Source organism: Monodon monoceros, unplaced genomic scaffold, assembly GCF_005190385.1.
Source record: "Monodon monoceros isolate NGI ecotype Baffin Bay Population unplaced genomic scaffold, NGI_Narwhal_1 Super_Scaffold_8, whole genome shotgun sequence".
NCBI classification, from domain to species: domain Eukaryota; kingdom Metazoa; phylum Chordata; class Mammalia; order Artiodactyla; family Monodontidae; genus Monodon; species Monodon monoceros.
The window spans coordinates 74,041,802-74,053,348 of NW_021703785.1; positions in this window are offsets into that span (position 1 = coordinate 74,041,802).

An 11,547-nucleotide genomic window follows, 5' to 3' on the forward strand; every position below is an offset into this window, starting at 1 on the left:
TTGAAATAGAGTTGATTTACAAAGTTGCATTAGTTTCAGGTATACAGCAAAGTGATTCAGTTATACCTATATATATATATATATATATATGTTCCTTTTTAGATTCTTTTCCATTATAGGTTATTACAAGATATTGAATATCATTCCTTGTATTATATAGTAGATCCTTGTTGGTTATCTGTTTTATATATAGTAGTGTGTATCTGTTAATCACAAACTCATAATTTATCCCTCCCCCCCTTTCCCCTTTGGTAACCATAAGTTTGTTTTCTATGTCTATGAGTCTGTTTCTGTTTCATAAATAAGTTCATTTGTATCATTTTTTTAGATTCCGCATATAAGCGATATCGTATGATACTTGTCTTTGTCTGACTTCACATAGTATGATAATCTTTAGGTTCATCTGTTGCTGCAAATGGCATTATTTCATTCTTTTTTATGGCTGAGTAGTATTCCATTATATATATGTACCACATCTTTATCCATTCATCTGTCAATGGCCATTTAGGTTGCTTCCATGTCTTGGCTATTGGACATAGTGCTGCTATGAACATTGGGCTACATGTATCTTTTTTTTTTTTTAATTTATTTTTGGCTATGTTGGGTCTTCGCTGCTGCCCACAGGCTTTCTCTAGTTGCAGCGAGCGGGGGCCACTCCTCGTTGCAGTGTGCAGGTGTCTCACTGCAATGGCCTCTCTTGTTGCGGAGCACGGGCTCCAGGCGAGCGGGCTTCAGTAGTTGTGGTGCACGGGCTTCAGTAGCTGTGGCTCGTGGGCTCTAGAGCGCAGGCTCAGTAGTTGTGGCGCACAGGCTTAGTTGCTCCGTGGCATGTGGGATCTTCTGGGACCAGGGCTCAAACCCATGTCCCCTGCATTGGCAGGCGGATTCTTAACCTCTGTGCCACCAGGAAAGCCCTGTCTTTTCAAATTATAGTTTTCTCCAGATACATGCCCAGGATTGGGATTGCTGGATCATATGGAAGTTCTATTTTTAGTTTTTTAAGGAACCTTCATACTGTTCTCCATAGTGGCTGCACCAGCTTACATCTGCACCAACAGTGTAGAAGGGTCCCCTTTTCACCACACCCTCTCCAGCATCTGTTATTTGTAGATTTTTTGATGATGGCCATTCTGACTGGTGTGAGGTGATACCTCATTGTGGTTTTGATTTGCATTTCTCTAATAATTAGCAGTGTTGAGCATTTTTTCGCATGCCTGTTGGCCATCTGTATGTCTTCTTTGGAGAAATGTCTATTTAGATCTTTTGTCCATTTTTTGATTGGATTGTTTGTTTTTTGGGTTATTGAGATGTATGAGCTGTTTGTATATTTTGGCAATTAATCCCTTGTTGGCTGCATCATTCGCAAATATTTGCTCCCATTCCATATGTTGTCTTTTTGTTTGGTTTATGGTTTCCTTTGGTCTGAATATTATAATAGATATACTGTAAGTTAAAATACACACCAGACTTTGAAGACTCAGTGCAAAAAAAACAGAAAGTAAATAATCTCAATAAATTTTTAATATTGACTACATGTTGAAATAGTATTTGGAGTTAAGAAAAATATATAATTAAAATCTATTTCACTTTTTTCATTTTTTCTAATGTGGCTAACTAGAAAACATTTAATTGAATTGCATATGTGATTAGCACTGTATTTTTGTGGGTCGTGCTTTTCTAGACACCTTTTCAATAAAATACGTGAAGTAAAATGCACAAGTAAAAAAGAAGAATGTCAATAAGTAAGAAAACAAACAACCCAATTTTAAAAATGGGCCGAAGACCTTAACAGACATCTCAGCAAAGAAGACATACAGATGGCCAATAAGCCTATGAAGAGATGGTCCACATCACGTCATCAGGGAAATGCAGATGAAAACAAGGAGATACCACTCCTCCCCTACGAGAAGGGCCAAAATCCAGAACACCGACCGCACCCAATGCAGGCGAGGATGTGGGGCAGCAGGCGCTCTGTCGCTGGTGGCGGGAACGCAGGGTGGTGCAGCCCCTTGGGAAGACCATTTATGCACCCCTCCTCGAAGCTGCCGGCCCGGCCGGGCTCCCAAGTGGCGGTCAAAGCACCACAGTCAGGAACCTGCACACAACAGGCCTGACTGGCCGGAAGCTGAACTGACCAGGGGCACCTCCGTTTTCTGGTGGATCTGTCTCATCAGATAACGTAACGAAGATGTTTCAGAGTATTTGAAAATGGGTTGGAATAACCTTGAACTACTAACACAGCATGCTCTGTACAGTGATGATAGTCGTCCCTCTGGAGTCACCAAGCTGTTGAGTTGTAAACGTGAGGGAAAGATTTCCACGTGGGTGTGTGACAAGTCAGCATTTGTATTTTACACAATTAAATGGAAAAAATAAATTTTAAAAAAGTCTTTAAAGGAGAAGAAGAATGTGTTGGCCTGAAGGAGTAATTGGCCTAAGAGTAGGGCAATGTTATAATTTCACATTCTCAGCCCTGCCGGCCACCCATGGAATCACAGAGCACTCTGTCCTAAGCGTTATTAGGAGGCCGAGGGAGGGGACAGAGACCCAGGCTTCATGAAGTCATTTTAAGGAAGTGGTAGCTACAGAGTAGAAAACATGACTGAGGCCCAGGGAAGGTGAGGTGCCGGTCGCTGCTAAGGCCAGAGTCCAGTGCACAGCATTCTCTCGAGGGCGGCTGTTAGGAGATTTTTAAATTATTAATTAATTAATTAATTAATTTTTGGCTGCGTTGGGTCTTCGTTGCCGTGTGTGGGCTTTCTCTAATTGTGGCGAGCGGGGGCTATTCTTCGTTGCGGTACACGGGCTTCTCATTGCGGTGGCTTCTCTTGTTACGGAGCATGGGCTCTAGGCATGCGGGCTTCAGTATTTGTGGCACGTGGGCTCAGTAGTTGTGGCTCGCGGGCTGTAGAGCGCAGGCTCAGTAGTTGTGGTGCACGGGCTTAGTTGCTCCGCGGCATGTGGGATCTTCCTGGACCAGGGCTCGAACCTGTGTCCCCTGCATTGGCAGGCAGATTCTCAACCACTGCGCCACCAGGGAAGCCCCGTAATTCACCTTAAAATACTCCAGTGCAGCCGGTGTGATATCACGTGTGTGCCAATCAGCTTCACATCTAATTCTGAGAATGTGCAGCCAACCTCCTGCTACCAGCACTAAAACACAGCTCAGCCATCACCGGAGTGAACCACCCACAAGGCAGCTCAGTCTCCGTTCTGTGTGCTCGGGGAGACGGCTGCACAGCACCTAGGGCCTTCCAGAAAAGGCGACTCTCAGGTAGATCAGTGCACAAATGGACTTATCCACCAAACAGAAACAGAATCACAGACACAGAGAACAGACCTGTGGTCGCCAAGGGGGAGGGGGTTGGGGGAGGGATGGACTGGAAAGTTGGGGTCAGCAGATGCAAACTAGTATATAAAGGATGGATAAACAACAAAGTCCCACTGTACAGCACAGGGAACTATATTCAATATCCTGTGATAAACCAACATGGAAAAGAATATAATAAAGAACGTATATAGAGACTTTCCTGGCGGTCCAGTGGTTATGACACCGCGCTTCCACTGCAGGGGGCACGGGTTTGATTTCCAGTCAGGGAACTAAGATCCCGCATGCTGCACGGTGCAGCCAAAAACACAACCGGAAAAAACAAACAAAAAGAATGTATATATGTATAACTGAGTCACTTTGCTGTACAGCAGAAATTAACATTGTAAATCAAACTATACTTCAATAAAATTTAAAAAAACAAAACAAAAAACAGATCGGTGGCCACCCGGGGCTCGAAGTTACTACGAAGGGGCTTAACGAACGTTTTATATCATAGGAAAAGTTCTATATCTTGACTGTGGTGCCCAGCTTAGATATTTGTCTAAACTCATAGAGGGGAGTTCCCTGGTGGCCTAGAGGCTAGGACTTGGTGCCTTCACTGCCGAGGGCCCGGGTTCAATCCCTGGTCGGGGAACTGAGATCCCACATGCTGCACGGCCAAAAAATTAAAACAAACAAACTCATAGAACCCTATACTGAAAAGGGAGGTTTTTGCTATATGTAAATTATACTTCAGTAAACTTAAAAAGACTGCACAGTCCACATTTCACTGTAAATTTTACTTCAAAAAATCCATTTTGGAATACTGGCGTCTAGTTGATGTCCTGTTGGCACGTTTAGGGGTGCTGGGCTGAGGCCTGCCACCTGCCCCGAAATGTAGCAGAAGTGAGAGGGAGGACGGGAAGGTCAGACACAGATGTGCACAGACGTGCAACAAAGTAAATGTGGCAAAGCTTTCAGGTAGCACCAAGGTCTGTGGTTCCCTAAGTGCTGTGCCAGACCAGCAGCATAGCCTCACCTAGAAGCTTGTTAGAAATGCACATTTTCAGCCCAGAGCCGCTGCTGAATCAGAACTGGAGGGAGGCCCCAGCTGTGGGTTTTCACAAACCTCGGAGGTGATTCCGACGCAGGCTGCAGTCTGAGAAACGTCGATTAGAGGCCGGTGTGTTGGTGTTCGTCGTACAGTTCTTCCGAGTTTTCTGCATGTTTTGAAAATCTTCATAATGAAGTGTTGGGGCAGAGACTGTGTAGCCTGGAAGCTGGCCCCCAGCACTGACTCAGGAAGGGACACCCTCAGGGCGGGGCTGTCGCCAGCCCTCCGCCGACTCCATCAACAGCCTGGGCTTCTCTCATCAGCGTCCTGGCCGTCCAAAACGGGGTTTTGTGGGTAGCAGTGGTGTCTTGTTACTTAGCACGATAAATGCCAAAAATGGGCTCGCGTTGGTGAAGTTAAAGGTATTTAAGTAGGGATCGGTCAGACTGCCAGAGCAGGCATGGGAGTGTGGAGGCCCGTGGCCTGTGCCCCTCAGGCTGGGCCTGGGGTGGGGCCGCATGGGGGCTCAGCCTTTGCAGCTCAGGAATGTTGCATCTGCGTGTGTGGGGCAGACAGACTTGCAGGCAGAGGACTGAGAGCGGGCCCTTCTTTGAGCCTCCAGAACAGGTTGTAGGAACCATTCTGTGCCTGTGTTCTAACCAGTGTCTCGTAAATGCCTGTTTGTATCTGAATCCAGTCTGAGACTCACTTTCATTTTGACCCAGGGGTGAGATGTGGGTGGGCCTCACTCCAACCACTTCAAAATTCTGTGTCCGGGGCTCCCCTGGGGGCGCAGAGTTTGAGAACCCGCCTGCCAGTGCAGGGGACACGGGGTCGAGCCCTGGCCCAGGAAGATCCCACACCCCGCGGAGCAACCAAGCCTGTGCGCCACAACTACTGAGCCTGCGCTCTAGAGCCCGCGAGCCACAACTACTGAAGCCCGCGCGCCGCAATAAGAGAAGCCACTGCAATAAGAAGCCCGTGCACCGCAACAAAGAGCAACCCCCGGTCGCCACAACTAGAGAAAGCCCGCTCGCAGCAACGAAGACCCAACGCAGCCAAAAAAAAAAAAAAAAATTTCTGGCAGCCGTCACCCCCCAAAGGAACAGAGGGGCTGTGTGTGACCACATGAACTCAGACCAGGTGTAGCAGCAGGGGACCGATCACTTGATAGCTGGATGGTTCAGGAAACGTCATGTGGTTGCCTGACCACAAGTTCAGCCATTTGCTGTCAGTACTTTAGTAATTCCTTCTTAATTAGTCATTGCAGGCATCTATGGCTTCTAGACTTTCTTTGATTCCTGGTTAGCCTTCACTACAGCCTTCTTTTGTTAGCAGGACTTGCCCTTTTTCCCCAAATTTTGCAAAATAATTACTGATTACTCCAGAAAGCTCATTCCACTTGGAAGGAAATCTAATGACGTGAGATGTATTGTGGTCACCCCTAACATTTCATTCTGCATTGAGCCTCTTTCCAGGCTGGCCCTTTGTGCGGGGGATACTAGTCCAGGGCTCCTCACCTGAGGGTCACAGATCCCAAAATTCTGTGGATGGAACTCAAGAGACTTGTGAACTTGGACGGGGAAAAGTTACATCTTTATCTTCTCCAACTTCGAACTGAAACTTAGCATTTCCTTCCAATTACAAATGTGGGCAGCACGATACAGGCAGGCCAGCAGAACCTGTGCCTTTGTCTCCAGTAGAAATCAGAGATATTTTCACATCACATGACAATTTTGTAGTTATTCTTGAAAGGCCATTTATGGTCATCACTGCTTCAAAACTAGGGAAGTTGTTAGATCTGCCAACCGATCTTAATGCATGAATGAAGAAACACATATATTACTATATCACCAGATTTCTAAAATATTTGATCACTGTATTTCAATAAAACAGGTTTCCTTTGGAATCATATGTATTTTATTTTATGCCTTAGAAAATATTCTGAGAAGGAGTCCACTGGCTTCCCCAGACTGTTAAAGAAGTTCCTGGCTCTAAAAAGATGAAAAAAATCCTGCTTAGCCAGATTGAGAGATGTTATTTATTTCTGAAATTTATTTCTGAAACATGTGAGGGTTGGAAACCCACCCCCATCATGGCTCTCAGGGCACTGCCAGCCCGACTTCAACAATTGCTCGGAATTCAAAGGAGCTGAAGGGAGGGGAGGTGGCCAAGGGCAGGGCAGTGGAAACAACACTTGCTTAGGGACCAGCCCTCCCATCTGGGCCTGGGGATTTGCTGGTATTTCATCATCACGGTGACAGCCTTTGCTCTTAAAGATAATAATCTTCAGATTCCTCAGTTTTGGTGTGAGCCTCAGTATTTTCAGTGGCTCCAAAACAAAAGTAGATTTACTGCAAATGTACTGCATAGTTTTCAGTGAAGCTCAACCTTGGCCCGTTGTACAGAAACGCATGAAACGGCCCCTGCTTTGCTGGCTATAAAACCCAACTGGAAGCTGTTCCAAGCTCAGGAGGAAGATGGTTGTTTAATGAGGAGGAACAGGAGGAGAGAGCCCTGTCAACTCTCTTAGAGACGCTGAGAAGACGGGCACTGGCCGCCGGCACGCTCTGGTCATAGTACACAGGGAGCCAGATCTGGATTTGAAACCTGGCTTAGCCACTTACTAACTAGATGTGGGGCGAATTAAAGTCTTTGAGCCTCCTTTTCGTCTCTGTGAAATGCAGTTTATCAGTGGATATTTTAACTTTCACTGATTTCCACTCAACTACACCACTTCCACCAAAAAATGACTGTGAAGCCAAGCATAAATGGCTGAGCCCGTTTTGAAACCAGTATTCCACTTGTTAATGCCTTTTGTCCTATCATGTACCACGTGTTTAAGAATAAATTGTCTTCAAACCAAATGTCAGTCAACTGTGCAACGTCACACAAACCAATTTTTTGTCTTTTACATGGAAATAACAGTTCAATAGTAGCAGGTACTTTATTTTAGAATACAATAAGAAAAAATATTTAATTCTTCCTTCTAGATCAGGGGGGTGAAATGATAGGTCTCTGAGCCTAATTCTCGGGAACTATCTGAAAATCACGTTTCCAAGCCCCCAGGCCTCTCACCAGAGCGAGCCCCCTAGCACCTCGTTTGTGTTTTCCACAGCTGCCCTCATTTGAACTTCAGATTCCAGCTGTGATACCCCGTGAGCATTCAGCCCTTGCTCTGTTAGTCTCCTGTCCTGATGCTGCTCTGTAAATAGCGCCCCGTTATGATTCCTCTTCCACGTGTGTGGCGGGGTGTCCCTCCATCAGTCCTTTGTGTTCATTCTCTTCGAGCCCTTGGCACAAGAGTGCTCAGTGGACACTACCGGCTGCCACGCAGTCCTGTCCCACCTGTCCCACCTGTCCCGCTCAACAGCGCACCCACGGAAACGGAGTGTTACACGACTATGCGGTCCTGGGCCTTTTAAACAATACAGTAACCTGCGCCACCCAGACCTGTGCTCAGCATTTAGCATTGGAATCACAAAGGCAACTTCAAATATGAAACCTGTTCTCAGCTGAGCAGAAAAGTACTTGTTTCTCACACAGATGAACCCCACGTGTCAGTGTTTTGCCAGTTGTGCTCTTTGCAGCGCTTACGTGTGATGACCTCACTGCACAGTAACGCCCAGCACTGCCAGGGAATTCTCAGGGCTGAGAGCCCCTTGGACTGCTCTCTGGGTTCAGGTGGCCCACGTGGCACTTTAGACCATGGCCGTTAGGAGAGCTGTTTCCTGGAAGCGAAAGGGCAGCTTCCTCCACGCAGTCCTCACGGTGGGGGTATTGCTCCTCTTGGGGAAGAAACTGAAGTCAGTTGACCATCTCTCTTCGCCCCTAGTCTCAGGTTCCTGACATTCTGAGAGGTTTTCAGTGACACATTCCGATGGGTGTGTGACCTGCCTACACGGCGTGTGGCCTCGGAGTCCCCCTCTGAATCAGCCTGACCTCCGTTTCCAGCTGAGATGGAGGCCATTTTGTGTGTGTGCACGCGTGCGTGTGTGTTTGACAAACGATAGGGCTCGACTTTGATCAATTCAGCTAATTATGCAATGAGTGTAAAAACACTCCAAACAAGGTGGAGTGGTGACATAATACTATCGGATGTCAACAAGTTCAAAGTCATCTGCATATTCCCCGTCTAACCTGTAAACCCCACGTTTCTTCTCTTTGCATAATAGCATTAAAAGAAAACTAGGACTACCCCTGAACCAGAACCCTGAATTTCAGAGACCGACCATAACATGTCGCTCTGCTCTCACCAAACAAAATACTTGTCAGGCCTTAAAATGGCTGAGAATTAATTCCACAGCTGGCAGTCGTGATGTTCACCCTGTGGTATTCCTTCCTGAGGTTAGGGAAATTCCATTCAAAGTCCCCAGATTCTTCTATTTTTTTCAGTATGTACAGCATGTAGAATTTAATATAGCTCAATAGTTTTACGAAACACAATTCACTATCTAGAGGATGTTGGTCACAAAATCATCATAAATGCCTTTTTTAGATTTTCTGATCATGACTCCTAAGAATGCACAGCTATGGGCTGTAGCTGGGAGCAGACGGCGCTGTTACCTTCTGTAGAAATTCACTTCCCTCCCCAAATGTGACATTAATAATTTGATTCATTAGATGGAAAACTGACAGAAAGATTATTGGCTTTACCCTCCCTTCTAAATAAAACGTTCTTTTCCCTCTTGATATTTGGTAAGCTCCAGCTCTTCAGGATTTTTCCTTGGATAAAAGTTTCAACAAACACCTACCGTATGCTGGGGACTTTACACGTATGTCTCTCTCATTTGGTTCTCATGACACCGTGGGACAGATATGAATCCCTACTCTATAAAGGAGGAAACCAGGGCTGTGAAAAGTTCCAAGAAACTGGGTCGAGATCTCATTACTAACCAGATCCGTTGGCTCCAAAGGCTGGGTCTTTCCAGTCCACTCAGCTGCCTCCTGGACCAGAGGTCATGTGCTTGCAATCCAGGATCAGGGAAGGCTTCCTGGAGGTGGCAGGATGGGGAGCTGATTCAAGATCAGGGTGATGGAGCTTTCAGAGCAATGAGTGGGAAAAAGAATTAAGGATCAAAATCACAAGGAAAATAATTAGAAACACAATGTACACATAGCATTCCTGGGCACCTGCTAATCACCCCGTTGGACAGCAGTTAACTTAAATCGTTCTACCACATTTATTGGTCACTGCCCATGTGCCAGCCCCTGTTCTCGGCGCTGAGGATGGAACTAAGGCTGAATGGTTCCAGCGCTGTTGGCCGCAGTGGGGTAAGGGCTCTCCTTCCTTCGACTTCACCTACTAATCCATCCACCCCTGCCTTTTCCAGGAGCCTCGGAAGCGCGTCCAGGGCGCGTCCAGGACGCAAAGCTCAGACAGAAGCCTGGCAGCGGAGCAGTGCGAGGAGGGTCTGTCTGTCCTGAGCTGTCTCCGGGGTGGGGGTGGGGGGTCGCGGGAAAGGACCCGCCGGCGCCTGACCAGATCCCGGGCCACTGGTCCACTGTCTGCGCCTTTGACCGCGCCTGGCCCCGGCTCCGCGCCCCCGCCTTGCCCGCATCCCAGCGGCATCCCGTCCCTGGGGATGGGGGAGGGCTCTTGCCAGCTACCTTGGCTCCACGCGGCCCGGGAACAGGCGCCCCAGGGTGGGGACAGAGCCCGAGGGGCCACCGGCCGCGGAAGGAGCGGGCGCCCGTGACTCTGGCCCGTCCCCTCCCTCTACGCCTCGCTGGCCTCCACGCACCGCCCCGTCGGGTAAGACTCGGAACCAGCCAGCCCGCCAGAGTTTGGTTTCCAGATGGGTTTTGTTTCGTCAGCGAAGTGTTTTCTCAAAAACGGACTCTGCAAATTTCTAGGCGAGTCGCGCCTGCCGCCGCGGGTCGGATATGGTTCCTTCCTCGGGGGGCCTCACCTGGTGGTCCTCGCAGGTACCTGCACCTCCTGAGCCGCTTGGCAACCCTGAGGCCAAGCTGGGCCCATCTCGCGTCAGCAGCCCCCTCGTCCTCCGAGCCCGCAGCTGTGGTTGGCGGAGGCTTCAGACAAAGGACGCGACAGCAAATACCGGGGCTCTGCGGGCGACACCGTGTCCCTCACAACTGCTGCCATAGGGCAAAAGCGGCCACAGACAGCACCGAACGGGCACGCGTCACTGCGTCCCCCAAAAGCTTCATTCACAGACACTGAATTACGGGTTGCGTATCATTTTCACGAGTCATGAAATATTCTTTTTCTGATTTTCTCCCCCAATCATTGAAAAATGTAAACACCATTCTTAGCTCATGGACCACATAAGAACCGGTGGTGGGACAGACCTGGCCCGTGGGCCACGGTTTGCTGACCCCTTGTACAGGGTGAGTTGTGTTCCTCCAGAGTTCCTGTTGGAGTCCTCAGCCCCAGGACCTCAGACTGTGACCTCATTTGGAGAGAGGGTCCTTGCAGAGGAAATCAAGCTGAAATGAGGTCTTTAGGGCGGGCCCTAGGCCACGTGATTATGTGTCCGTACACACAGGGGAAGTCTGAACACAGACACAGACAGAGGAAAATGGTGTGGAGACCCCCGCGGCCACCGAAGCTGGGAGAGTGGCCTGGCACACACTGTCCCACGGCCATCAGTGGGACCCAGCTCTGCGGACACCTTGACGGCACACCGCCAGCCTCCAGGACTGAGAGCCAGGAATTTACGTCGTTTGAGCCCCCAGCATGCGGGGCTCTGTTAGACGGCCCCGCAAACCGCTCCAGCCCTGGCCTCCACTCTTCCCCACCAGCCCTGCCATCCGCTGTCCACACAGAGGTGTCCAGAGGCCATGTCCCTCCTCAGTGTGGACCTTCTCAGTGACTCCCGTTGCTCTTGGGTAGATGAGCCGCACTGCCTCGCCCCTCCCGGAGGCCCAGCGGCCCTCGCGCCTTCCTCCACGGCACCTCTCAGGGCTGTGTGATGACCACTCCTTCCTGGGCCCCTTCCACCGTAAAAATTACAATGCTATTTATACCTGTGTATGATCCAGGCTGGACTTACTGTTATACATTCATTGTTAGTACATTCACATTTTTCTTCTGATTTTAAAACAGTCAAAATTAAAACATTTCTTTGGGGCCTGGGCCCGATGGTGAGGCTCACGGGGGATGTGAGGGGGATCTAGGTCACCAGCGTCCTCCCTCACGCCGGCCCCTCCAACTAAATAT